Consider the following 26,349-nt stretch of genomic DNA (forward strand, 5'->3'; position numbering starts at 1 on the left):
GTGTCGAGCAGCAGGAGTTCTTTTATGTTGTCATGCTTGAAAAAAAAAAGAAGGGTGCCTGCAGACATGTGGGGCCTTAATGCATATTTTACCTCCGGAGCCCCCCCAGCTCAACTGTAAGTATCATTCAACAAAGCCTCACTTGACCCGTTCTTTCTTCTCTGCGAGTGCAGCAGACAAAAAGCCTCTGGAGCTTAATGGCAGGCCACTCAGGGCCTCAGGCTTTGTGACCATATGACATGACTGACAAGTGGTTGTTTTCACTGCTGTCCAGAGGAAAAGAAGTGTTACATAAGACCAAAGGTCCTCAGAGAAATCCCTGATCCCTCCGTCCTCCTTAATCTCCTCAGGCTGCTAATAGATCAGTGTTGTCAAACAACAGTAAAAGGCCTTTGTGAGGAAAGGGGTTGTCACCAGAAAGAGGAAGAGCTGGACTTATTTGGGTAAAAGGGAGGGGATGGAGGGCTGTAGAGGTGGTGGTGGGACGGGGGCTGCTTGTACACCTGCATTAGCATAGCTTCTTGGGAAAAGGGAAGAAAACAGGATCTAAAACTCAAACAACATCCTGTAGACCCCCCCCTCCGTCCTCCTGCCCCCCCGTCCCAGAAGTGTTTATGCTGTTTTTCCTGCTCCTCTGTGTAGAAAGTGGGAAAGAGATGAATCAGTCGGAGCAAGGCTTGTGTAAAGTTGGGATTGGGTGGGGTGAGGAGGGTGAGGGGGGCTTCCTTGTTGGCCTCTGCTCATCTCCGTATAAGTCATCGTCCCTGTGATTTCCCATTCATTCATCTGGTTTATTCAGATTGTTGCTCTGGGAGCACGAGCTTATCGCATCTATTATGTTGGGTGAATGAAAATGAGGCAAGTGTAACACAACAAAAGCCTTCTTTAATCTTAAAAAATAACAAGACTGACTGTGACTAAGACGGCTATTACCTTCTGTATAGTAATACTGCTGTGTTTTGGGAAACTTTTAAAGGAGGGAATTCCATAAAAAAAACTAAACAAAACATTTTAGAGTTTAACTCATGCACAGTTCCTCACGTTTCCTGATGGAGATATCTGCCCAGTTCCCGTCTGTTATGTAGGCTACTATTTGGAGAAATTGAGGAGAGAAGAAAAGCTATGAGGTACACAAAGAAGTAGAAAAAACATAAAACCATTGAAGCTCATTCAGTAACAAGATTAATGTATTCTGAAGAATTCATTCATGTTATTTTCCAACACAAATAGCCAACACTGTGAAAGACTGAAGAACAAATCTGTAACAGAACAAATCTGTGCAATAAAAATAGCTGCTAAAAAAAAAAAAAAAAAAAAAAGAGGAGGAATATTTCATGTTTTATTGCATTATATTCTTTAAGTGAATTTAAAAATGAGACCAATCTTAGTCAGATTTCCATATGTCTGTCATTAGGGACTGTAAAGAAATAATTGGGGTGGGGATCAGGGGTCGAACCATGTGTTTCACTTTAAAAAAAAAAAAAAAAAACTTCGCCAGGGTTATTAATATATATGTTGGAACCCCTGTCTTAGACAAAATTACGACACCCTCCCTCTTAATTTTTCAACTCAACCCAGATTTCAAGGGTTAGGGTTAGGAGTGGAGTCGCCATAATGATGGTCAAATGATGCTGTGCTCTGTTTACCAAGCAGCCCAGTTGCTCTCTATTCTTGAAGAGTTACTAAATGAACATTATTTTATTTAGTGACACTGATGATTGATTTTACTGTGGCTAAATAAGGGAACAGGGCTCAAATGGCGGCTTTTTTGGCTGTTGAGAGGCTACAACATTGTAATATTTTTGCTTCATTGGCAGAATGGGTTGGTTTGTGCCAGGTCTGTTCTGGTCTGGATTCAGCTGTGTTGACAGTCTGCAGATAAAATCATAAGGGGTACAACAAAGGTCCGTCAGCTGGGAATTGAACCGTGGACGTAGTAGTTAGGTGATCTGCGCCTTAATCATTCAGCCACACCAACTGTTTCTGATCTGACTAGTGAATAGAAAAGAAGAGACAGGATTACTCCTTCAAATCTTATGGGGCATTATTTTTTATTATTTTTTGCCTTTATTTCTATAACCAGTGAGAGAGAGACAGGACAGTCAGGTAACATGCAGCAAAAGGTCACAGGTCGCACTTAAACCTGAGCCACTATCGTACCTTTAGCACAAAGAAAGTCCTTTTTCTGACTCCACTTCTCCAACTAATAATTTTCATACAGTCCCTTAATTTTTACTATTTAGCAAAACAGGCTTTGTATGACTCTTCCAGTGGTGGAGAACAATCCCTGAAGCACTAATAAACCCTGTCCCTGCAGGTGTCGGGAGACCTGCCTCCTGACAGACAGTTGTTCTCCAGTCGTCAGTTTGTGACCATTTTAAAGAGACGTCATGTTTAAATTGTCAATTTTTCAATGGGAAAAGCCAAATAAAAACAGAACTTGTCCCTGGGGAGATACAGCTTGCATAAGATAGTAGGCTATTGCTATACTCAACTAGGCTGACCACACACGCTCAGAGTGAACGCCATGCCTGCTGACAACAGAGGAAGTACTGCTTCAAGAGGAAGTGAGTATGCCCTGTTTGTGTGCGCAGCCAACGGGAAGAAGAAGTGTTAGAGTTATTAGCCGAGTGGGAGCGGTGCGTTAAGGGGGCATCCTGTGCACAACAAATGCTTCCTGCTCCTGCCTCCAACGCCACAAAACAACCTCGCAGGGAGGGCAGGGAGGGAAACTCAGAACTTAAACCCCCCGACATGTGAACCTGCCCACAGGTGGAAACTATATAAGTGCTCTCAGGAAAATACAGTTATTCCCCAGACAGCTGCCTTTCTATCTATACAGTGAGCTCCTATAGAGGTCCTCAGACTCCACAATGGAAAATTTATGTTTTTCATTTCAGCAGGCACATTCCTGCACACTCACACAATGGGGCCCCCTCCTGAAACGCAGCACGGATAGCTTATTAAACCCAAAAGAACATCATATTACTCCACATTATGAAATTATTGAATAAAATATGTGCAATGCAACAGGGCAGCAGGATTGACAAAGTCTGTTCCTGGCTCATTGCATGTTCTTACCCACAACAGGTTGCGCATTACCTGAACCCGACAGTGATCTGATGAGGCTCATCAGAATCGAGATAATAAGAATGTTTTCATCCCTCTTGCTATCTGGACTAACGCACCTCTGTGCACCGCTGTGTTGCTGGGGACTGAATCAGATCAGATCAGAGAGTACAGTTTTTGGCTCAGGACCTGTACTTTTCAGAGTTTTGAGGATTAAACTGAAGAATGCTCTGAAAGCTGAATGGGAGCAGAACAGTTCTTTGCAACTTAGAGTAAAATGTAGGAGTCACTTTTAGAGAAATAAAATACAAAAATAATAATACAGCAGAAATATGGTTTAACAGCCTCATTAAACAGGAAATTCCTCGAAATGGAAATGAAAACTAAACCAAAAACTACTTAAGCAGAAGTACTGTGGAACAGGGAATACAGATACTGAGGGGAACTCACTCCAAACAAGAAAGCTGAATGGAAAGTGATAGTATAGAAAATCAGAATGAAGTGGTGCAACGTCCAACCAAATCACACAGAGAAGAAGCTGCTTCAATACACTACTCTATATTGCAACAGGGAAGTGGCACTAAAAACTACTGGTTTCTTGCACAGAGAATGTCGGTGAGTAAGCAGTGACGGAGGTAGCTCCTCAGCCTCTTCCCTCTTTGACTGTCTGTCTATACTGTCAGGTAAAGGCTAATAATGGCTAAAAAATAACATTCAAAGAATAAATAATATACAGTATATATGATATATATACAGTCTCCACAAACGAGAATTGTTCAGTCAGGCTAACCAGGTATTTTCTCATCTAAAAAATGTAATTCTCAGGAATAAAAATAGTAAATAGTAACTTGAGGAATAATAAAAAGAGAAAAAATGCAGCAACTGAAGATTTTTGACTGACAAATATTGCTTTAAATTACGTACTTCCCATCATAACCAGTGTTATACATACAAATACGTACAGTGGGGTCTCTCTCTGCACTCCAGACATCCAAGACCTTCACAGGCCTCTTACTCAAAGGTTCCCGAGAGCTCTATGAAATCTAGACTTATAATGTATTTTACAATAATTAAGATTTTTAGTTCTGGTTTATTTGGTGACACCCGTGGTCATGGCTGGTTACTGCAAGTGCATTTTAAAAGTGCATGTTCCAGAGTTCAGTTTGAAATTACATGACCACAGAGTGCAGCTAACTCACCTCGTGCAGCAGAAGCAGAGTATTATTTACAAACTGAGAAGATTCTTTTTGTGAAATGCATGTAAGAGACAAAGAGGCATTTACAGATTGCAACTGTACTGAATGATTGCTGAAAAAAATGCACTTGTGAAAGAAAGATTGCTAAAAGAAACCGATGCAGAGGTGACAGAGATATCCTGAATTTTAGCCCCTAGTAATGGTCAAGCTCCAAAAATACTGCAGCCTACATTTCCCACAATGCAACTGTATGGCATTTTTTTTTGTTATAACTTCTCTTACAGATAACTGTCCACATCTTTCAGACTCCGTGTGCCAGTTCCTATTGCAGACTTTCTGTTAAAGATTTGTCATCGTGTTGTCGCCGTGACATCATCTACGTTTTCTCAGACTTGACAAAGCTGCCAGACCCACAGAAAACATTATACAACTGTTTTCACAGCCAGAGTAATACTCGTCGTGATCAGTAAATTAATCTTCATATGTAAAATCAGTGGCATGCCCATTTAAGCATTGTAAATGTCACTGGTAGCAGTTAAATTAAATCCTGGCCTGTGATACCACAGCTATTTATTTCCTACAGCCGTCCTCTAGCTCGTCTATTCCTGAGTGCAGGCTTGTCTGTCCGGTCCAGAGTGGGCGTAGGTTGCCCCTGTTGCGCCTACGTGATGTGCCCCGGTGCCAAACATGTGTCTCATCCCTGCCACATCCCTCGAAGCACCCCTCTGCCTTTTGTTTGGGCAATTGGCACTGACAGGTTCAGCTGTTATCAGCCGTCCTGTGGCAGTCTCACCTCTGGCGCAGCCCACCTCTCAGGCCCTGAGGAGAGAGGAGGACACACACAACACATACCAGGTTCACCCTCTGTTTTTCCCTCTCTCTCTCTATCATCAGTCATTTGTTCACACATGGTAAGTAACAGTCAGTGTATAGCTGGATGCTGCAGCTGTCTGAAATTGCAGAGGGGGCAACATGAACTCCGGCTCCACAGGCACTCGCCTGACTTTCCTCTGGTTCCAGATGACTACAGAATTCAGATCAGGGACCATCATAATAAAAATTTTAAAAAGAATGTAAAAAATCCACAAACATAGTTTCTATAACTCTACAGATTTAAAATCTCCTTTAGATTGTCTAAAAAGAGCTGCAGGTCTTTGGGCACAGTCTGGACACATTGGCATGTAAGTTATCCACATATAGAGATGACAGGTCCTGCAGCATCTGGGAGGTGAAGCCTTGAGATTCTGCAGATGTTACAGTAGCTCTTCTGTCACTGCTGCAGACCAGATACCAATATGAAAGTGAAACAGATGATGGATTAAAGCAGTGAAGAATATACAGAATAAGCTATTTCAACGTGTCGCTCACAAGGGACATTTCTCCGCATTAAATCCTTTTACCTACCTAAATATTCCTGATAATACTTTATTTAAGCAACATTTTCAGTGTAGGACCACTTGGAGTTTACAGTGTAAACATCTCAACAAAACATGTGACCCCTGCGGTTCTACCCAGAGAGTAAATCAAACGCACCCTTTGGAATCAGGCGGGCTATTTAAACCGCTGGTTAACGCCAATTAGCGTCTGTCAGGGAGCAGTTCTGCAACAAGCTGGCCCGCTGACGGCTTGTGTTCCGCTTCAGGACGGTTTTATGGAGGAAATAATCCCGTTTGGCTCCTGCTCGCATCACCTGCGGCCTCAAACGCGCACTTCACCTGGGATATAGGAGTTTACCTGTGGGTGCTGCCCCGGGAACAGAACACCCGCTGAACTTCCTCAAGGTAGGGACTTGCTGATTGTGTTGATGTCTTGGCTCATCTGAATCTGTCCGCAGGTTGTACTGACTGCCTGCAGGTTGTACTGACTGTTTGCAGGTTGCACTGGCTGTCTGCAGGTTTGTTTGGGTCGTGTATAATTTCTGCTCTTGTTGCTGCTGCTTTCCCAGTGTGCATTAACCTTATGATCTGTCAGTCAGTGTCTCTTTTTGTTCCGAGCTGTGTTTGGTTGCTGTTTGCCACATTAAATATGACTGATGCTTTCAAGCTGAAGCTTTTGCTGATGCACTCACGATGTGTGTATTGTGGACTGAGGTGGTTTTGCAGCAGCTTGTTTGTTCGGAGCTTTTGTGTGGATTCATTGCAAACTGGTGCATGAGATTTTTTTTTTTAATTGGCTGTGTGGATGTAAACATGCGTGTTGTCTTGCACAAAGCCCTTTCATATGATTATTTTCCTGTAATATTATGGAGAAGCTGGCTTTTAGTATCAAAGGAAAAACTCACTGCTGCAAGATTTCTCACTGCATGTCTGTCCTGTCAGGTCCGGTTTGGCTGACCACCTTTGAACAGTGGGGCAGGTCCTGCTGTTGCTTACTGGGCCAAATGAAAGCACCAAAATCATATGAGACCATGTATGACAACATAAGTGGGTACATAGAATCAAAGACGTAGACAATATGCTGAATTAGGATGCAGAAATATTGTAATTTCCTGTCAACTCTCTGAAACTTCTAAGAATGAACCTGCTGTTTTTTAGGGTGTTTGATTTCCTGGTTATTGTTCAGTTGATTCATTTGATTACTATTGTGATAATTACCATATACCATGATATTGAATGGCCACAAAGATTGTCGTATGGAAATTTAACACTGGCACATCATTTGTGGGTATTTGCCAGATCATCAACTCTGCACAAACATAATAAATCCCCTCCACAGGAGTTGGCTGTGTGTACTGGGTTTGAATATTACAGGTATGTTAATGCTCCTTTAATACTGTATAGAGTGTAAACGGTCTACATCAGTGTTGACCTTCACTCACACAATTTACAGCACAGTGAGTGTGACCAACCTGATACTGCACGCTGAGCCTGGCTGACAAACAGAGAAGCCGTCCAGATACATTAGCTTTTACAGCCGCTGGCACTGAGGTTTTAAGGGTTCAGGGCCACCAGTGCAGGAACTCGGGATTAACTCCACTGTCGAACTATTCGTCACAATGCTGCTGTGCTATGTTTTGAAAAAGAAACTCTACCCGGTAACAACAAAGCATTGCTGTGCTTGAAGCGACAATGTGGAGGTGACACTAAATGACCTGGTGGTGTCTGCATGCACAGTGACATTGCATGAAGTGGGTCAACAGCCTCAATAAAACTCCTAAGGCTTTAAAATGTATACAGTATAGTATAGAGTGACAAACTTAAAAGATGTCACGTGCCCACATCCCCTACACATTTGTCCTGTATAGGCAGCATAAGGGCATGGGACACCTGACCAACACGGGGGATGACCGGCTAGAGTCAAACATCAGAATAACAAACAATATAGTTCTCATGGAGAAGAAAATGACAACACTGGAGAAAAGAGGGCTCTTTCATCACATGACTAATAGCAGAAAACAGAAGTAACATTTTCAGACTTGCTGCTGGGTTTCCTAAGATCTCACAAAGATGTAATTTTTAGAGCAAAACAGTTACATAAGTGAGCAACCAGAAAAGTGACATTTATGATATAGTTTGACCAGTACTGGATTTTTGGGGCCAAAACCAATAGTATATTGATATTTGAGACACAACCTCACTGCTCAGGTTCACTCTCACAGCTCTCATAGCTTCATTTTCAGGTGCAGCAGATGTTTTCAGAGAAACAGCTGTAAAAAGCCACTGCCCTCTACCTGCTCAGTATCAAACAGCAGGCAGACACAGTCGGTAAGCTGGTGAACATAGTGGAGCATTTAGCAGCTAAAGAGCCCGATTTGTCCCTCAGGAGCTGGTGGAGACCAAAAACTGAGCTTTTTTGTAAAACAAAAATATTCCTCAAAACCTTTTCAAAGCCACATTTTTTAAATATTTTGAATCGTGCCTTGTTTCAGTCGTCTTCTTCACTGCTTTTTGTTGTTACATTACTTTGACAGTAGCAGTAACTAAAGAAGAAACAATCAGTGAAATACAGTAAATACCTGCATCATTCGTGTTCATCCTAGTGTGCAGTCACAATACAAAGCAAACAGGGACCAAAAGCATTTCTGCTGGTAAAAAACTCCAGAGTTTTTTTTTTTTCATTTTTTTTTGTCATGGCAACTGTTTCTAAATTACCTCCAACATATTTTGACTTTTCTGTACTGCAATTCAGATATATCTGATCAAACTGTAAGAAGCTAATATAAAAGATAATTAGTACATATGCATTTTTATCTGTGTTGAAATAATTATACATATATTATAGATTTTTGCCCTTCACTGTGAGCTGTGACTGACAGTGATTTCTGAACTTCTTTTGAAAGTGGCGTAAACTCCACAGAGAAACCCGGATCAGTGTTTAAGCACAGGAGCGTTTTGAGTGAATGAGCAGCAGAGATGTTGGCAGCCTCCCACAGTTTCTCCCCTTGTGGTTCCATTGTATCGAATGTCTGCTGCCCTTCTGTCTTTCCACTCACTCTTCCTCTCTGTAATTCAAGACCACACAACACAATTGGCTGTGGCTCAGTAAGATTGATACATCAAAGAGAAGTTGCTGAATGGATAAAAAGAGCCTAGCGACCATGTATTTTTTTCCCCCCTTCTGTTACTTTGACTTGTCACGTTTTTTCCATCTGAAAAGCCAGGGCCGATCATGTTCCTTGATTGCAGCTTGTTTCCCCTTGTTAAAGAGAAAATAGCAGCGTAGGGGTTAAATTTAGATTTACTGAATATCTACTTGGAAACCGTACTCTTCTGCATCTGCTGGGGTCAGTGCATCTGTCTGGCTGCCTTTATTTGAGTCACTGCAAATAGCAGTGAGGAGGGATGGGTTGATCCTGATTGATGGATTTAATCCACCATTAAAAACTGCTGCTTTTAACCCCGTTATCAATGTTCAGGATTTAATTAAAAGCTTCTGAAAACTGGAAGTATTAATAGAGGATTAAAGAGATAGTTATCATTATATTTCAAAGTGTTTAATTTGTCTCTGCATGCAAATGACAAGGTCACAAAGCTGCAAACTTTGTGTCAGTCTGTGAAAGTTACTGCATTGTAGGGGAAATGACGTTAACTGTGATTGTCAATGCATGCAAAAAAGTGGAGTTGAATACTCAGGCAACTGCAGTGTCTTGTGTAGGGGCATGTTTCTGTTTCCTTGACTTGTGTGGCTACTTGTGACTTTTTATTTTATCTCCGTGTAGTGCTGACACTGTCCCACTTTCTTAAAACAAGCTGTTTTCTGTCATGGCTACTGAATATCTGACTGTTAGAGGGCTGGTCAGGCAAGAAACAAGAAATCTGAATCTTGACAGTTTTCACAATTTACTTGACTTTTTAAATTTTTTTTTTTTATTTTTTACATAAAATAAATAAATAAATACAAAAAAAATAAAAACACAAAAACAGTGTGTTACTGAAAATAACTGTTAGTTGCATTGAACAATGAAAATCATGTGAATCAATTCTAAGTCAAAATCAAGTTTCATTGTGATTGAAAACTTTGACTTGAAGTTTTCATCTGGAAATATGAACACCTGTAGGGTGCATTTTTAGCTGAATAACAGAACTAGTGCACTTGTCCTGTTGCTGAAACAATTCATTAATTGATTAGTTGAGCAACAGAAAATTGATCAACAGCAAATGTTCTGGAAATTATATTTTTGGGCATTTAATGCTTTTATTTGAGTTAAGGGGGGATGGAGAACAACACACAACAAAGATTCTCAGCTGGACTCGACCAGCTGACGTTGTGGTTTTGTAGTTACCACCTTAAACCTTGTCCATCCTTATCCAAAAAAACTTTAAGAAGTTTATTGATAATTTCATTTAATATAATTCTGGATGGGATATCTTTGAGTTTAGGACTGTCTGTTGGACCAAAGGCATCACATTAAGCTCTTGTAAAATGTGGTGGACAGTCAACAAGTTTTTGCACCAACTACTAAACGATTAATCAGTCAATTAATTAAAAAAAAGTAATAAAAACCAGTCATGGCCAAACCTGAAACAAAACACTGCATTATTTTTTAATTCACATGAAATTTCCTTGTAATTAAAAGCTTTTTCAAGTCTTTGAAGAAAACTAAACCAGAGTTATTCCTCTCAGTGCTGAAACATTGGTCGATTACTTGATTAGTGCGTCAACAGAAAATTAACCAGCAGTTTTGATGAGTGATTGATTATATATTATTTATTAAGCAAAATGACATTCTGTTTTTATTTGTTTCCAGTTGTAAAGTGACCCTTTACCTTTTGGGTTTTCAACCTTTTTAAAATGATAGAAGTGATTTCCAGGTGTCACTTTGTGCTCTCAGAACTTGTGATGGACGTTTTTAACCAACTTTGACTAAACATTGAAAAATTACTCAACAGATTAATCAATACTGAAAATAACAATTAGCTGCTGTAACAATTCCTCCTCTGCCACAGTGGGACTCCTGTGTGATCCTCCTGGTTTTACTGATGCAGCAGTGACTCAGCAGCCTTTGTTTTCAGCCTGGATACAGCTTAAGCTCCAGGTCGTAATCACGTCTGTGTGATTGATATGACATTCTCTCAGTCTTTTACCACCCACTGACAAACCTGACCTTTCCCTAATATTCAGCAGTGACAGGGTGAGAGATGGAAAAAACATGATCCCGTCCTGAGTCCCCGTACACGTGCTGGTCACTGCAGACGTGGAAAACTGATCAACGGGAGGTGCAGATATTTCATTATTCCCATCTGAGGTTCTTAATGCGCATCAGTCTGTTAATAGGTGAAGTGGGAAACAGAAAACAGGGTAACCCAAGCTGGGTTATCTCCGGCACGCGCTGTTTACTCATAGCTCAAGACTGGACCGTTTAAAAGGACCTATTTTTGAATCGACCCATAAAGAGGAAGGTGAAACACAATATTTACCTGTCACTGAACGGGGACAGCTGCCCGTCCACAAACTGTACACAAACGCATCCAACCAGAGGTCAGGGGGATGGCTATGAATCGTGGGAGTTACCGTGGCTGATTGGGTTGCTCCTTAAAGAGATGTGGTTTCTTGGAAGATGCAGAGAATTGTAGAGAATTGGCTCTGCTGCTGTCGCAGTCAGGGTTAATTTGGCTAAACCAAGATTGAGTAAGTCGCAAGTTTCAAAAGAGTTTACTGTAACTTCTCTGTGGGAAAGTTACCACACAGAAACGTCAGGACACACCAATCTTAGACCCATAGAAAGATTTAGCAAACGTGACAACATGGAATTATTTGATAAAAGTTTTTTTTAATTATGCATTTTTTTTCATTAACAGCACAGATGATAGCAACTAAGAACAAAATAAATATAAATGTACATTAAAGTTGCACAATTGCAGACTCCTGCACTTTTAGTTCTGTCAGTACAGAACACATCTGTCATACTGTCCTTTACATCAAAATGCAAAGGTGTGGGAAATTATGTGTTTTTGATTGATATTTTTTTTTCTTTTTTAATAGTGATAAATTTGAGAAATGAACTTGACACTGCTCTCTGGTGATAGGTTTTTTTTGTTTGTTTCTTTACCACAGTTTCTTGTCACTCATTGGCCGACACTACCTCTACTATCAAACCAGTGAACTTTGAGCCTTGAGTCTCAGGCCTTAAACAAAATTTGCAATTTATATATTTCTCTCATATCCATCAAACCAACGCTGTAGATAAACTTCATTGTATTCGGTGTCATATGGAGACCTTGCACCAGTGGAGACCTTGTGATGAAGGCTGACCTTTCCCAGTGATCTGCGAACACACACAAGTGTGCAGCGCTGCAGGGCCGTGCTGTGATAAACTGTGGGAGAGCTGACGTAGGATGGTGTCCGGCCTGAGCCGAGCGGCCGGCTGCCTGTAAACAGCCTCTCCACTGTGTCACACCAACTCCAGCAGCAGCTGGTTCCACCTATTGTTCCCTGCTCCCGGAGAAAGCGTCACAGGCCGCACAGCGACACCTCTCAAGGGTGTCCCCAGAGCGACCCAGTGCACCTCTTTCACACAATTCATCTCAATCAGTTGGAAAAAATGGACCCTGACCGCATAATGGAGAAGTTTGACTGAGACGCTGAGAGGCTTATCTGGATTGCTTGAGCTGAAACACTGAAGAAAGTTTGTTTTGTTCAAATTGAAGAATTAAATTAAGTATCATTAATACACAGCCACGCGTCATTTAATGGACAAGTAATCTGCTTACCTGCAAAGTTAGAAAAGGTCAACACAAATCCACCGTCAGTCCCTGTAGCTTTAATCAGTCAACTGACAGATTAATTAATTTATCTTTTCTGGTGTTTGACACAGGTAAAAACTGTATATCTGTATATCTACAAGAGGCAAATAAGGTAACTGTCTCATGAGTTAATCATGGGATCAAGATTATTTCAGATTTTTAGTATTTGTTTGAATTATATTGTTCATTAATAGTTAATTCTGAAGCTTTTTTTGTATGTATAAACGTAGTTGTCAAAGAGACATAATAATACAACAATAATAATAAATAATAATAATAAACTTTTGCATTCTGTTGAAATGCTTTACAACAAAGAAATGACATGCACCGGGTGCTTCACATGAAAAAGGACATTAAATGAACCCAAAACACCCTTGTTAAAAATATAAAATGAGATGGAAAAATAAAATAAATGAATGTAAATTGAATCATAAAATACAAATACAATACAAAGATTAAAAATACAAATAAAGTTTAAAGAAATGCAGAGACTGTAGAACTGTTTTGCAAATTCACACAAACTTAATGTGGAAATTCTAAAAACGATATTTGAAACATTAATGGAAAACTTATTTACATGCTCCACAGGCCTCTCTCCTCTAATATAAAGTTTTTATTTATATTTGCAGCTGCAGTATATGAGGTATTGGAATAGATGCCCTTTAAACAGACACTCTAAAATCATGAGGTCCAGCTTATATACCATCAGTGCAGATAATGTGCTGCTGTTGACAGACACACTCGGATGCATATATTTATCCTAAAGCCACGGCACAGTTGTGTGTCAGACCAGCATCAGCGGTGCTGAAATTTCCTCTGCGAGCTACAACACAGATGAGATTTGTATGCCAAGCTGTCGTTTGTCAACTGTGAGCGCAGGAATGTCAGACAGGTGCACGGAGCCGTGACAACCGCTCTGCATTTTGGACAAGCCTGCAGAGGGATCACCAGTGTGGCTGCGGGCGACCGCTCTGGACTAATGAGTAATTAAAAATAAAAATAAATGTAGAGCCTCTGACCTATTTGACCTCGACCTCTGCACGTTACCACTGTGTTTACCGTGTGTTTTTCTTTAGTCACTGAGGGACACTATTACAGGAAATTTGTGGGAGGATCTGAATCCGGCCCTTCCTTCTATCTTTTTCCTGAAGTTAGGAAGTCCCTCTGTATATTTAGATCACAGCTGTCCTCCATGGAAATATCCAAGGCCCCGAATGCCTCGTGGAAGGTGAGAGCGACCAAACTAAAACATAAACTCACGCCAAACGGGGTCTGTGGGTTGGTGTTGATGCTGATGGGACAAATATAATCGGCTCAATTCATATAGAATAATTCTGATCATTGCCTAATTTAAAAATGCCAAATATACTCTGCCATGCTCATTTAATAATTTTCTTCTGCATTTCTGTTTTCATTTCATTGTAAACTAAATATCTTGGCAAGACAAGACAAGATGTATGGAAACTTTGATAAATTGTAAAAATAATCAACAGATTAATCAATCATTCAAATACCTGCCTTTAATAAATACAGCCATAATTTAGTGGTCTGCAGTTGTTTATAAACTAAGCAACAACAGCTAACAATTATTTTATTATGTGATTATTCCTTTAAAAAAAAAAAAAAAAGAAGATTTAATTGAGAAAACGGTCATTCCAAAGGTCCATTTAGTAGCTGTTCTGGAGCTGTTAACCTCATCACATGACCTTCCTTCACAGATGGGCTTTGGCCAGCTATCCTGCAGTTATAGAGTTCAAGTTCATCTGCTGATGAAGATCATGTGATATGACTGAAAACTCCAAAAAAGAGAGTCAGTAGACCTTGTGGTGAGATTTGCTTTCTCAACTAATGTTCAACTAAGGTCAAGAAAGATGAATGAGTCATTTATAAAATATAAGACAACAATTTTTTTTTTTTTTTTCCCTTTATGAATGAATGAACAAAATGAACGTGAAAATGAAACAAACATGAAACAAACAAAAAAGAGAAATTGAAACAACAATACAAAGTAGAGGCTAAACAAAGACTCAATACTTAAAACAAAAAAAAGCTCTTATGCAGTTTGGGGGCTTTGGTTAAATGCCCAGTATTGTTTTGAGAGCTAAGAAATAGAAAGAGAAACAGAAAGGGGATGATGAATCTTAACTCTTTAACAGCTGACAGATACACTTCACTATCAGCCGCTCCTCGTCACTTTCAGAGCCTCCCGCCCTGGGACTTCCCACAGTTCAGTGTTTCCTCGCCACCCTGACCTCGGTAACGTGCACATTCCCCACAACCAGCTGTCATGTGAAACAGCTGTGTGAGGGGAAAAAGGGTGTGACGGACGGGAGACAATAACTGTTGGAGGGCCTTCGTCCTTTTTTAGACTCTCTGTTTCCAGTATCATCCAAAGATTCCAGAGGAGTTCGCTGGCCGCTGGTGCTGCAGGAAGGGCCGGACAACTGTGCTGCAACTTGACACTCCATCAAAGAGCCTCTGAAAATAAAGTTTTCATCCTCTCCTAATAAGAGGCGTTTTTATGTAAAGGTTAGAGGGGCTGGGTGCCCCCGTCTTCCTGTAATTGTTCCAGTCATGCTCCCATTTCCATGACGGAGCAGAAATCCAGCAACACTGAGTCTGACATATTGAACAACTGGCACAGGTGGACCAGTGCGTTTACTGATACAGACACAGAGCTCCCTGCACAGCCTGCAGAAGAAGATGTAAACATGTTGTCTTTGATGGTTTAATTAGTCATGATCTTGTGCTCTGATGCTTTGTGCTTTTTCTTATCTATATTTTTTTGGGTTGGCTATTAATGTCTTGTCTTCATTATCTTTACTATCTTACGTTATCTACAAATAGGGAAATATAGCATTCACTCTCTTGCACACATGATATCAGTTAAAATGTAGCTCCGTCCATTTTAGAATCTAGAACCTGATTGAGAGAGGATTTTGTCACGTTCCCACTGGTTCCACGTGGGGATACTGTTTTCCACACTTGTTCTGACCTGCACCTCTGTGGAGGGAAATAACAGGTTTATATTTGAGATGAAAGATCAAAAGGAGCATGCTGAAAAACATCCTGGGAAGGGCAGACAAAGCTCGTGTTAGACTTATTAGTCTGGGACTCCCACGAAAACATTACAGATCAGATCAGGGAGGTCAAGACAGGTGAGGCACCACAAGGTCAAAGGTCAGCTGTCCTGCGCAAGTTCAAAACTAAATCTTCACCAGTCAGCACACGAGAGTTCTTATTGTATCTGCTTACACCGAAGGTTTGGCTCTCCGTCTTTCACCTGATCGTAGGAAAACCACTGAAGCATCTCAGAGAGTGAGCTAGTTTACATATAATCCACTTTGGTGAAACAGAATACCAACAGCACAAAGCGTGTACATTTTGTAGACGTGGAACCAGGGAGATCTACAGAGTAACACTGAAGGGGAGAAAATAGAGGAAAGAGCGTCGGATACATGTTTAATGTTGTGTGACACAGATTTAGTGTGGATCTGCTTTAGCTTCCACTGTAGCGGTTCATCGTCTTGCTTGGGTCCAAATATTGAAATAACTAATTGAGCTTATCCGTTTGTAACAGTGATAAGAAATAAAAATGCTAATTTCTAATCAAATGGCAAATTATATTAAAATGCAACCAGATTAGTTAAATTGCACAAACATTAATATCTACCAACTGTGCTTTGAGGCAGTGTCACAGTGTCTCTGAGCAACTATCACATTTCACATAAGTAGAAGCCACAGAAGAGGCTGTGAGATAGGATTTCCCTTGGAAAAAAAACAAGGAAAGGAAAGATGTACCACTCACTCTTAAAGCTTGACCCTGTTTCTGATCACACGTGGACACACTTCAGGAGGTTTGTGGGACACTCAACAGAGCTGGTGAACAACACCTGCTACAAGTCGAACCCTGAGACTGCAGGCAGCAATATGTTTCTTTACTGTTAGTAATTGTAACTGAGCTGAAAAGTGTAACAGAATGATGCTCCTCTCCTCAGATATCCTCCCATTTTTTATTTGCATGACAAACTTTAACCCAGTTATACATGGGATATGTGGGGAAAAAGGACAAAAATATGAATAAATATCAGATTAAACTCAATATTGCTAAATATATTGATCAGGATGAGAAGGAAAAAATGTGAAATGATAGTCATGTCATGTCAAACATCCACAATGTTAGAAGTACGATTTTCAGGCAATTTACTTTACATAACCATTTCCATTTTATACATTTATGGTACTTTATTCTTCTTCTTCACTACATTTCAAAAGTAGATATTCAGATCAGAAGATTACACTTTCATCACTGACTCTTACCGACAGAGCTCCTTCCAAGCAGTGGTTGTTTTGGCCATCATCTGATGCACTGACACTCTGATGGAGATGAGTCCTCATGGGGTATTTCCTCATTTAGTCCTCACAGATTTGTGTCAGTCCACAGAGCACATGATGAGCTGTACTGCCGAGCCCGGGAAGTCCACTCTTTTATCAGAACTGAGAAGGGGCATGAGATATTTTACATCCGTGTTATGTTTAAAAAGTCCACAGCTTTTCCCGAGCACATGTGGTTTTGAAGTGCGTATCCCAGGTTACCCACTGGTCTCAGGGCCGAGTGGAAAAGTACAACCGGTCCACGTCAAACTTGACAAATGGCTGACAGAGGCCTGCTGGTTAATTTCCATAAACATGGTAGAAGCTGCTTGGCACCAAAGGAACAATGACAGATCTCTCCATGATGGTGTCTGTCGCGTGGCACGAAATGACTGAGGAAAAGTATTGTTACAATTAAATATCTATTAGGTATCACCGAAGAGAAACCACTTTCTTTTTCTTCTTTCTGTCATTGCTCCATTGTTACCTTTTTAAATACTCAGTGCTGCCACCAACTGTCAATAGGTGAGGGTGTCATTAGGCTACTTTTTGGTAGCCTTGTTGCTTGTTGACTTGTACGGTAGAAGAAGGTAGTCGGCAAATCAATCCGCCACATTTGTTTATTTTTCGTCCTTTTAGTTCAGTGTATTCATTTTGCAGTGGTGGCAATTGCATGACTCTGCAGAGGGCTTTTAATTTGAAACTACAGACTAAAGAATTGGACATGGCTCGCAACTCCCAGCTGAAACAAGAGGGAGAGAGAAAAAGATGAAAAAGAAAGAGAGGTAGCTTTAACCAGGTAACATTAAGTTTGATGGATCTTTATGACATATTGATATTCACTGTGAGTGAGCGCCACCCAGGAACAACAAAACCCTTCATAGTCAGGCTCACCATCAGGAAAACTGTCCGGCAGTGGGCTGCTGTGTTTTTGGGAGTGGGGTCACTTCACCGACTGAGGCAGGCTGGAGAAATTTGTTGTGCAGACGCAGCTAGCATCTGAGGTAACAGTGATTAAGATTTCAGTCGTCATGTTTGGCCGTGCTAGCAGCTTTAGGTGAGCCGGTTTTGCTGTCTGTTCGTCCACCACTTTGGTTCAGAGTGAAACATCTCGGATGAAAACAAATAACTTTGCTGCTCCTGTAACTTTTCCTCTAGCACCAACATTAAGTTGACCATTGTGTCTTTGAATGAATTATCTTGACAGTTATTGGATGGACTGCTATGACACACCATCATGTTAGCATTGCTACTGTGAGCCTCATGCTAAAGTTCCCTGCATCATAAAACCGTCACTACTCATTGTTTTAGCTACTTTATGTTGATGTCTCCACATTGTCCTTTCACAATAGGAAAGTCTACACATCTGTATTGGTTGACATCCTGATCATTTCACAACATTTCAAGCTGGCCATTTTACAGATGATGTAATCCGGGGCCATACAAAGCACTGACTCTTGTCTCTCGCAGTGTGTGAAAGGCACTTGGGAGGGGACTTCTCAGCTGAAGAAACAAACAGCTCTATTGATGACAGAATAAAAGGATCCTCTCTTCCTCTCCTCCTTATCTCAGGATGCATCTCAGGCCTCTCCTAATACCTGCCATCCTGATTAGATGTGGAAAAAAATCTCTGTGCCATCCTTCCTCCTATAATTATATAATCTGGATTGATTGTCTTGAGATTGAATTAGATACTTTTTAAATAGATCGATGTTGAAGCTAAAACAGTCAGTGGAATTTCAAGAAAGCTTAGGCTGAAGATTGTGGTTTGACGTGCAACCAATTTCCAGAGATTATGATGGGACAGAGATTTTCCTTCTCTGATTTTAGCCATGCTAGCTGCTGAGTTTTAGGTGTGGTGTCCATCAGTAGGAGTGCCTCTTGTCTGTCCAGCTGTGCAAGGGTAAAAACAAACTGTGATCTTACAATTGAACTTTTGTGCTGAACTGTTTCTTGACCGGGAGCAGTGACTACCTGGAGTCTTGTTGTCACCTTGAGGTTGCCAGGCAACTCTTAAGTGATCTTAAAAGGTGCAGGTGGGCAGATTGTTTTACCTTTCCCCCTGCCTCTAGTGTCTGTGCTAAGCTACGCTAATAGGCTGTTAATTTAGCGATAATTTCTTATTAACCCACAGTCATAGTTAAACGAGTTTTCTCATCTAACTCCCTGGGAGAAAGCCAGTAAGTGTATTTCCCAAAATGTCCAACCTTTATTGACAGCAGATGGTAAAGACAGACAGGAAACATGGGTCAGTGACTTGCAACAAAGGTCCCCAACCAGAACTGAACCAGGGACTTTGTCTTGTCATGATATCCATCTTCACAACTAGGCCATCAGTTTAGCATGTTGACAAGGCACAGTTGAGGCTGGCATGGCCTAGAGCTGAGGATGTGCAGCTGAAGCAATTAAATATTGAGCTGAAAGTAAACTGTTGAGCTAAACCTGAGGTATCCTGAAGTGGTCACTGTATGATCCTTTTCATTTAGGAAACAACGTGGCCTTTACTCTGGTGCCACACAGCCTGGTTTCATACCTCGACACTGACACTCACATCAGTCATTTGTCCAGAAATTATAATGGAGCTGGTGTTCTGCTCACTGATGTCTGTTTACCAGGTTAAAGGAATAGTTGGTGGGATTATAGCTAGATACCTAGTTACATGTACACTCCTGAAAAATGCCAACAAGGGTAAATGAGCTGACTTACAGATACATCAACTCCTAAACGTTAACTGCTCCTGGTAACTGTAGCATCCATGTCCACTGGAAATGAGGTAGACAGGAAGGATACATTACTTAATACTTAGGGCAAAACAATACAACAACAAACTAACATAGACATAACAACTTGCTGAATGAATGAGTGATGTGAAATGACAACCCAGTCTGATCATCAGGCGAGTCTTTACAGCCTGATGGCAGCAAGAGACTTTTTTTATTTGTTGAACACATCTAACACTTGGTGGGCTGACAGACAGGAAATAATATAAATACAGTGAATATGTTTCAACCTGATGAATCTCAGCTTACATGCACCCAGAGCAGGGTGTTTACCATAGCTCATGCCTCTGGGACATGGATAAGGCCTCCCACTCTAAAGGTCCCAGTGCCTCCAAAGGATTCCCTACTTTCTTATGATGAAGACCTGCATGTGACTTCAGGGAGCACTGTGTACGTCCTGGGAGTTGGCATTTAATCAAAAATCTTCACTGATGTGGAGCATTTACATACAAAACAAGAAATTCATGACAAAACTGTATGCAACAAGTGGAGATCACAATTACAATGAGTCAGAAACATTTATGAACAGATAAGTTAATGTGACTTATAAAGGCATATAAAACAGTGCATCAATCACAGCAGAGATAATGTGGTTAAAATCTAACCATCAGTAAATGAACTTGGCATCGCTCTCAAGAATGTCTAAGATGTGTTTACCTGACTCTGCACACCCCGGTTGCTATGGAGAGACGGGAGCTGCAAAACGACGAGTCTGTGACTAAGGACCCAGGCAGTGGCAACAGCAGAGGTGTCAGGCCAGGTGACAGTGGCAAATACACACATACACACACACACACGGCACCATTAGCATCCATAAAAAGCCAGGGCTTGTCAGCATTAATCACCCCTGGCCTGTTGTTGTGGGTTCTTTAGCGGAGGTGTACATTGACATCTAACAGCAGGTTTTTCCCCATCATCATGTGTGCACAGCCCATGTGATCCGGGTGACAGCAGGGTACCTGAAATTTGTCCTGTCCTCCACCAGGAAATTGTCCAAGCTGTGAAAAAAAAGTTTTTACTGCCAGAAACTGTTTAATTTGAGGCAATTTTAACAAACACCAGGTGGTGGAACACTCATGTTCAAATTCACAGCAAGTTATTTTTTATTCCTGTTATGCTGTAAAGGTGCCACATGAAGTGTTCATCACTTAACACTAACATCCTGCCCTCTGCTTTTATAATACATGCAATTTCCCCCAGAATAATTGATTATACAGCCACTAGAATTGTGTTAAACCAATTCAGTAACACTTTCTTCCCCTGGACCAGTCAGGTGTGTGCCCCGGGTATGTTTCAGATAAATGTGTTGGTACAATGTGTTGTCTGAACAGGTTTTAGAGTAGAAGTTTTTGTAGTTGGGAAGTGCAGCCACGTTCGAATGTGAAGCTGAACCTATAGTGGAAGTAAGGAGTCCTGGTCTAGAAATGTACATTGTGATTTACAATGGCAGCAAAAGTGAGTGAACCTTCATCAGCAGCTCCTGGAAGAGCTGGTTTAAGGTTGTTGCTACCAAAAAAGACTGGACAACTCATTAAATCCAAGGGTTCACCTGCTTTTTCCATTGATTGCAGTGAGCAGAAGGTTTGCAGTGTTTTCGTTCTGTTAGATGTTACTGAAAAAGCCAATTGGGTAAACCTTGGATCCACCGCTGTTGTGGTGTAGGCCCTTAATGCAGAAGTATAACTCCAGCTAAAGCCTGCTGTCATAGACAGGAGCAAGACACCATAATTGCTCAAACTGGGATGACGGCGTACTGTTATAGGGACCAGCGTCCCAGTTACTACTGTATTTTGGACACAGTGTAGTAAAATGGCTGTTATGGCCTGTAGCCTTCTCTTTCACAGTAACTCAGTGAATGGAGGCTCTTTGTTGGTTGCCTTGGTGTTGTCTGGACTATATTAAGCCTCTGACTGATGAGAGTGTCTGATCCTTCAACTCAACACCAGTCCTCCACTCCTTTCCAGCACATGTTGGCTAATTAATAAGACTGTTGAAGGTACTGTACCCCGGAACAGCACAGACAGTTACCTAGTGTAGTACGCAGTTTTCTGATTTGAAAAGACATGTCGCATGAGGACTGAGGAGTTCATCTGAAGAACTTGTAGATTTATTTTTTAGTAGAGTGAAATGAGTGACTGGATAAGTTCACGATGACGTCTTCAGATGTTTAGGTTTGTTGGATAAATAGCCCAAAATCTAAAAATAGTCAATTTTAAAGATATAAAACAGAGAAAGGCAGCAAATCCTCACATTTGAGAAGCTAGAGTTGGTGAATATTTGGCATTTCTGCTTAAAAAGTGACTTAAATCATTAATCACTTACCAAAACTAATCATTTCAGCTTTATAATTGATTAAAGAGGTTTTTAAAAAGCAAAAATCTAATTATTTCATACTGGAATTGTCCTTAAATTCAACAATAGTCAAAGTAGGGAGGCATGTACGCTAGTATTTGGTGTAATTGGCAAAAACTGAAACCAAATAAATCCCAGAAACTCATAAAATATAAGCTCTTTTGATCTACAAAGTTTATCAGTGGAAATCCGTTGGTTTTCAGCATAATTGCGATGACATAATCTGGTTTGGGTCTGGGCCAGTGCTGGCACAGCAGTGAAGCCAACTCTACCAGGTCCTTCAGGAATAAAGGTTTATACAGCCCCTTTCTTCACACGGCTTTTGACTTTAATATATCATCTCCTGTCCAGGACTTTGTTTTATTTTGAACAAACCACATCCTTTTTCCTAACTCTCCAGATTGTGAATAAGAATCACACTGCACATTTGCCCCTTGTGGGGGCTAAATCTTAGGTAAGGTACGCAGTGTTCACTAAACATTGAGCCAAACTGCAGCCTTCGGACAGCTTTGCATAAACCAATTACAGGTTGCTTATATCACGAACCAGCTGGGTATTTTTGGCAGATTAATTTTTTTTATTCTGCCCCCTTTTAACTCATGTACTTGTACGCTACCTGTTCCTTCTTGATCTGGCTCTCTCAAGGGAGAGTGGACCCAGTGCTGACGTGGTTGGTTGTTAGCGTCGTCTCACTCCAGGCTGTGTGCCCATAGCAACAACTGGGCACAGTGGGGGGGTGGGGCGGTGGGTGTCACATCTCTGGTGTATGCAGAGATAAAGAAAAAAAAAAGCACAATGTTCTCCTGTGCAGACACAGTGCAGGATGTGCTGCTGGGATCCAAACTTACTTTTATGAGAACTTAACAAAACATGTCACATTTTTTAGTGATTTTTCATTCCTGATTGGATGTTTAAACAGTGAGAATATTCTCTCAGTTCAGTCCTGGCTGAAAGAGTCTGCTTCGTTCTCCAAGTTACAAAAAACACATTTTCTCTTTTACCCCCAGAGGTAGATAACTTCAGTTTAATGGGCCAAGACTGAGATACCTCCTCCAGAACCTTCTGCTGTCACTGCAGCACAATGGAGATAAAAAGAATTTCTTTTGATCTTTTCATAACCCTTAACACCTATGTTTGAAAATCTTAATAGCAACACAGCAAAATTCATCCATGCATTCTTCAGAAATAGTTGGTGCTTAAAGTCTGGTGACGTAATTGCTACTGACAGGGCTAGTTGGCGAGCTACTATGGCTGGTGGTTACCGCTAACATTTTAGTTTACCAGTAACATGCTTGTGCTAGCCAGCCAAATGGCTAGTCAGGCTAGGGGGCTTGCTACCTGTTAGTATACTAGGTAGCATGTTTGCTTGCCAGTGTTGGGTCTGTATGGACCCCTGCGGCCTTGTGGAAACCGTAACTAATTGGCCTTCGCCACTGCAAGGCAATTTAAAATGAAGCATCTGTATTAATATGACTGATTCTGTTTGACCAATCTTACCCAGACAGTCCACTGTGAATACTAAGGCTTAGATTATCTCTGGTAGCTGGAGCACTGTTTCTGGAAAGGTGTGAATGTTCTAGTGTTGCACATTTAATTTTCCAATCCTTGGAGCCACACAGTTAAATTCCATTCACTTCCATGTATTGGGCAGCAGCAGAATTTTCAGAGACTAATAATTTGTAACCTCAGCACATCATTCTGCAGCCCTGCTGTTTGAAGTGTGAAGGTATTGTTCTGTAATTTGGGTGAACTGACCCTTTAAAGCTCTATTTCAACACTGACTGGATAGTTTGTCCTGGCTGTCGTGTTTTGAGGTCAGGCAGAAGTTGAAGTAATGTATCCAGGATGCGGCTGCTCTCAGAAAAGGTGAGAGAAGTGAAGTGCTTGCCAGACTTCTGCCAGTGTAAGGCTCACTCTCTCAAACAATCCCATCCTGTCCACAGCTGTTGTTTTCTCTCCTCTCTGCCCCAGTCCCCCGATTAACCACACTGACCAGTGAATAACCCCCCCTCCCTCCCAGTTCACTCCTCCCTCACTCTGAATAGTTAATCCCTCTCTGTGTTTGTCTGTAGATATCTGGCACACACAGCAATGCAGCCTTATCCCAAGCTTCTGTGGTGTCCATTTAATCATTGACAATGTCTTTGTGTATCTCGCATCCTGTGCGATAAAATCACCATGCTAACAAAGCCACGAGCCCTGCTAACAAAATCAAAATGAATGGCACTGTACATGGAGCTCTGGAGTTACCATTTTCAATGCTAACTGTTGACTTTGTGTGGCCACTGCAGGGGCAAATGTACTCCAAACACGTCATGCATGATGTGTTACAGCTTGTTTTTAATTAATCTTGCACTGGTTGTTCGTTTCCACATTATGACATGCTCTGCAAGGGCTGCAACTAATGATTATTTCCATTATCGATCAGTCTATCAATTTTATTTATTTATTTTTCGACCAATTGTTTGAACTGAAAAAAGAATGTGTAAAAAAAATATAACAAATAAAAAATAAATAAAGTTCTCAGAGCCCAAGATGTTGTCAGACCAACAAAACAAAACCCAAAGAGATTCACTGATATAAAACAGACACAAGCAGCAAATCTTCATATTTAAGAAACTAGTAACAGGATTTTCTTTTTTTATGTTTTATGTTTTTAAATCACTTTTAACAGTTTATCGCCTTTAAAATTGTTCTGTAGATTTACAAAACAATTCTGCACAGTTCAGTCTCTTGTTGCACCTCTTTCTGATGTTGGATAGTGACCTGAAAGCTGCAACTGTAATTTAATAATTGTTTATGCTCTGAAAAGAAAGAGAAAACTTTCTTTTACTGTGACTGAATGAAAACACTGTTAGATTATCTTGCTACATTATGGTCACAGCAAAACCTTTGATACATAAAGTATCTTTAATGGATGGAGCAGTTTTTACAGCAGCTTGAAATGCAGTCAGGTTGCAGTTGGGCCTTTAAATGACAGTTGGGGTTATTTGACGTGGGGCTGTGTGAGGTGCTTCTGCTGCTTCTCTAAACTGGGAGCTGATCTGAATCTTCTGCAGGTAACACACTGACTATAACACACAACACCATGTCAAATAACCCCAACTATCACTTTAATGTGTATTCTGTAATCTGTCTTTGACAACAAACACTTAAAAAAAAAAAGTCAAAGAGATGACTGCAGGCTTTCTGTGAGAGACAACAATCCTTCAAATATAAAGCTGACAGCAACAGAAACCCTCTGAAAAGCTGTGGGATGAAGAGACCCTCGAGCATGTAGCATTTTTGTACCCGGAATAGCACTTTAAATTATAGAGAGCAACAAGGGAAGTGCACCAAACTGACTCTTCTCTTTCAGGGATAAACCCATAAGAACTAGAGTTGACCCTACAATTCTGCAGTGACATCATAACCCAGTTCTAGAAAAATGTATTTTTATCTGACCGAAGGACTGAGGTAAGTCACTGTTAACTAGACACCAAGAAACACATATCCATGTGAAAAGTCCTCCCAGTATAGATAGATAGATCCTTCAGGCAAAGTCAAACCACTCACCCTGCACTTAACTGCCCAGAAGAGGAAGAGTCACATCAGCTGTAACACGGCTGGGTAAAGCTGGAGCAAAGAGCAAACACTAGATTCTTTTAGGATATCACAGTAATCCCTCTTATTACTGAAACTGGAATCGCTGACACCTTGAGGTGGAGAGGGAGCTGGTGTTAAAGCGTGAGACACGATGAGATGGGTCAAAAAATATGGCAGCCCACGGCCACGCTCTCCTGGCCAGCCGGAGGGCATGTGACGGCCTGACACGAGTCTGGAGCCTCGTGGAAACTCTGACAGGTCAACGCTCGTCCCTCCTGGTCAAACGTGTCAGATGTAAACAGAGTCACGTTGTTGAGTTCTTCCTCTGAACAACATCCATGCTACGTGTGACTGTAACACCAGAAAACAAAACTGCTTGATTGATTGAAACATATAATCAATTACTCAGTAACTACATAACTTTACTAATCACTCAGCAGCAGAAGTAATGCATGACTTTACTTTCGTTACTCAGCTGCTCCATCAAAGGTTCTTTTAAACAACTTTAAATCCACCACACCCACAAGTTGCATTGTTTGTATTGAAGGCTACGTCCACGCCACAATGACTCCATTTTAAAGTGGCCCTTTAAAACCAGAATGATCTCAACCCTCCATCAGAGACAGTGAACAAGCTGCTCCAACAGAAAGTCAAATTAATGCAGCACTAGTGGGATTATGATCTGTAATGTAATTAGTGAATTTCAGCTAGCCTACTGATTGAGGGAAGACTCAGTTTATCACAACTTGGTTTTTATGTTTGTAGGTCTGGTCATTTATTCTATCAGTGATGATGTACTTGCCAAGTTAA

The 26,349-nt window shown here is 40.9% G+C and overlaps 1 long non-coding RNA gene across 1 annotated transcript in view; it reads left to right on the forward strand.

Moving 5' to 3' along the window:
- Positions 1 to 5,578: 5,578 nt before the first annotated feature.
- LOC139609166 (uncharacterized) overlaps positions 5,579 to 26,349 on the forward strand; it is an 83,360-nt gene continuing 62,589 nt past the window's right edge. The window contains exon 1 of the long non-coding RNA XR_011685167.1: positions 5,579 to 6,046. This is a non-coding gene — a long non-coding RNA (uncharacterized lncRNA). The remainder of the gene's footprint in view (positions 6,047 to 26,349) is intronic.

Source organism: Trachinotus anak, unplaced genomic scaffold (assembly GCF_046630095.1).
Source record: "Trachinotus anak isolate AG129_WGS33_773 ecotype Australia unplaced genomic scaffold, CSIRO_AGI_Tana_v1 ptg000025l, whole genome shotgun sequence".
NCBI classification, from domain to species: domain Eukaryota; kingdom Metazoa; phylum Chordata; class Actinopteri; order Carangiformes; family Carangidae; genus Trachinotus; species Trachinotus anak.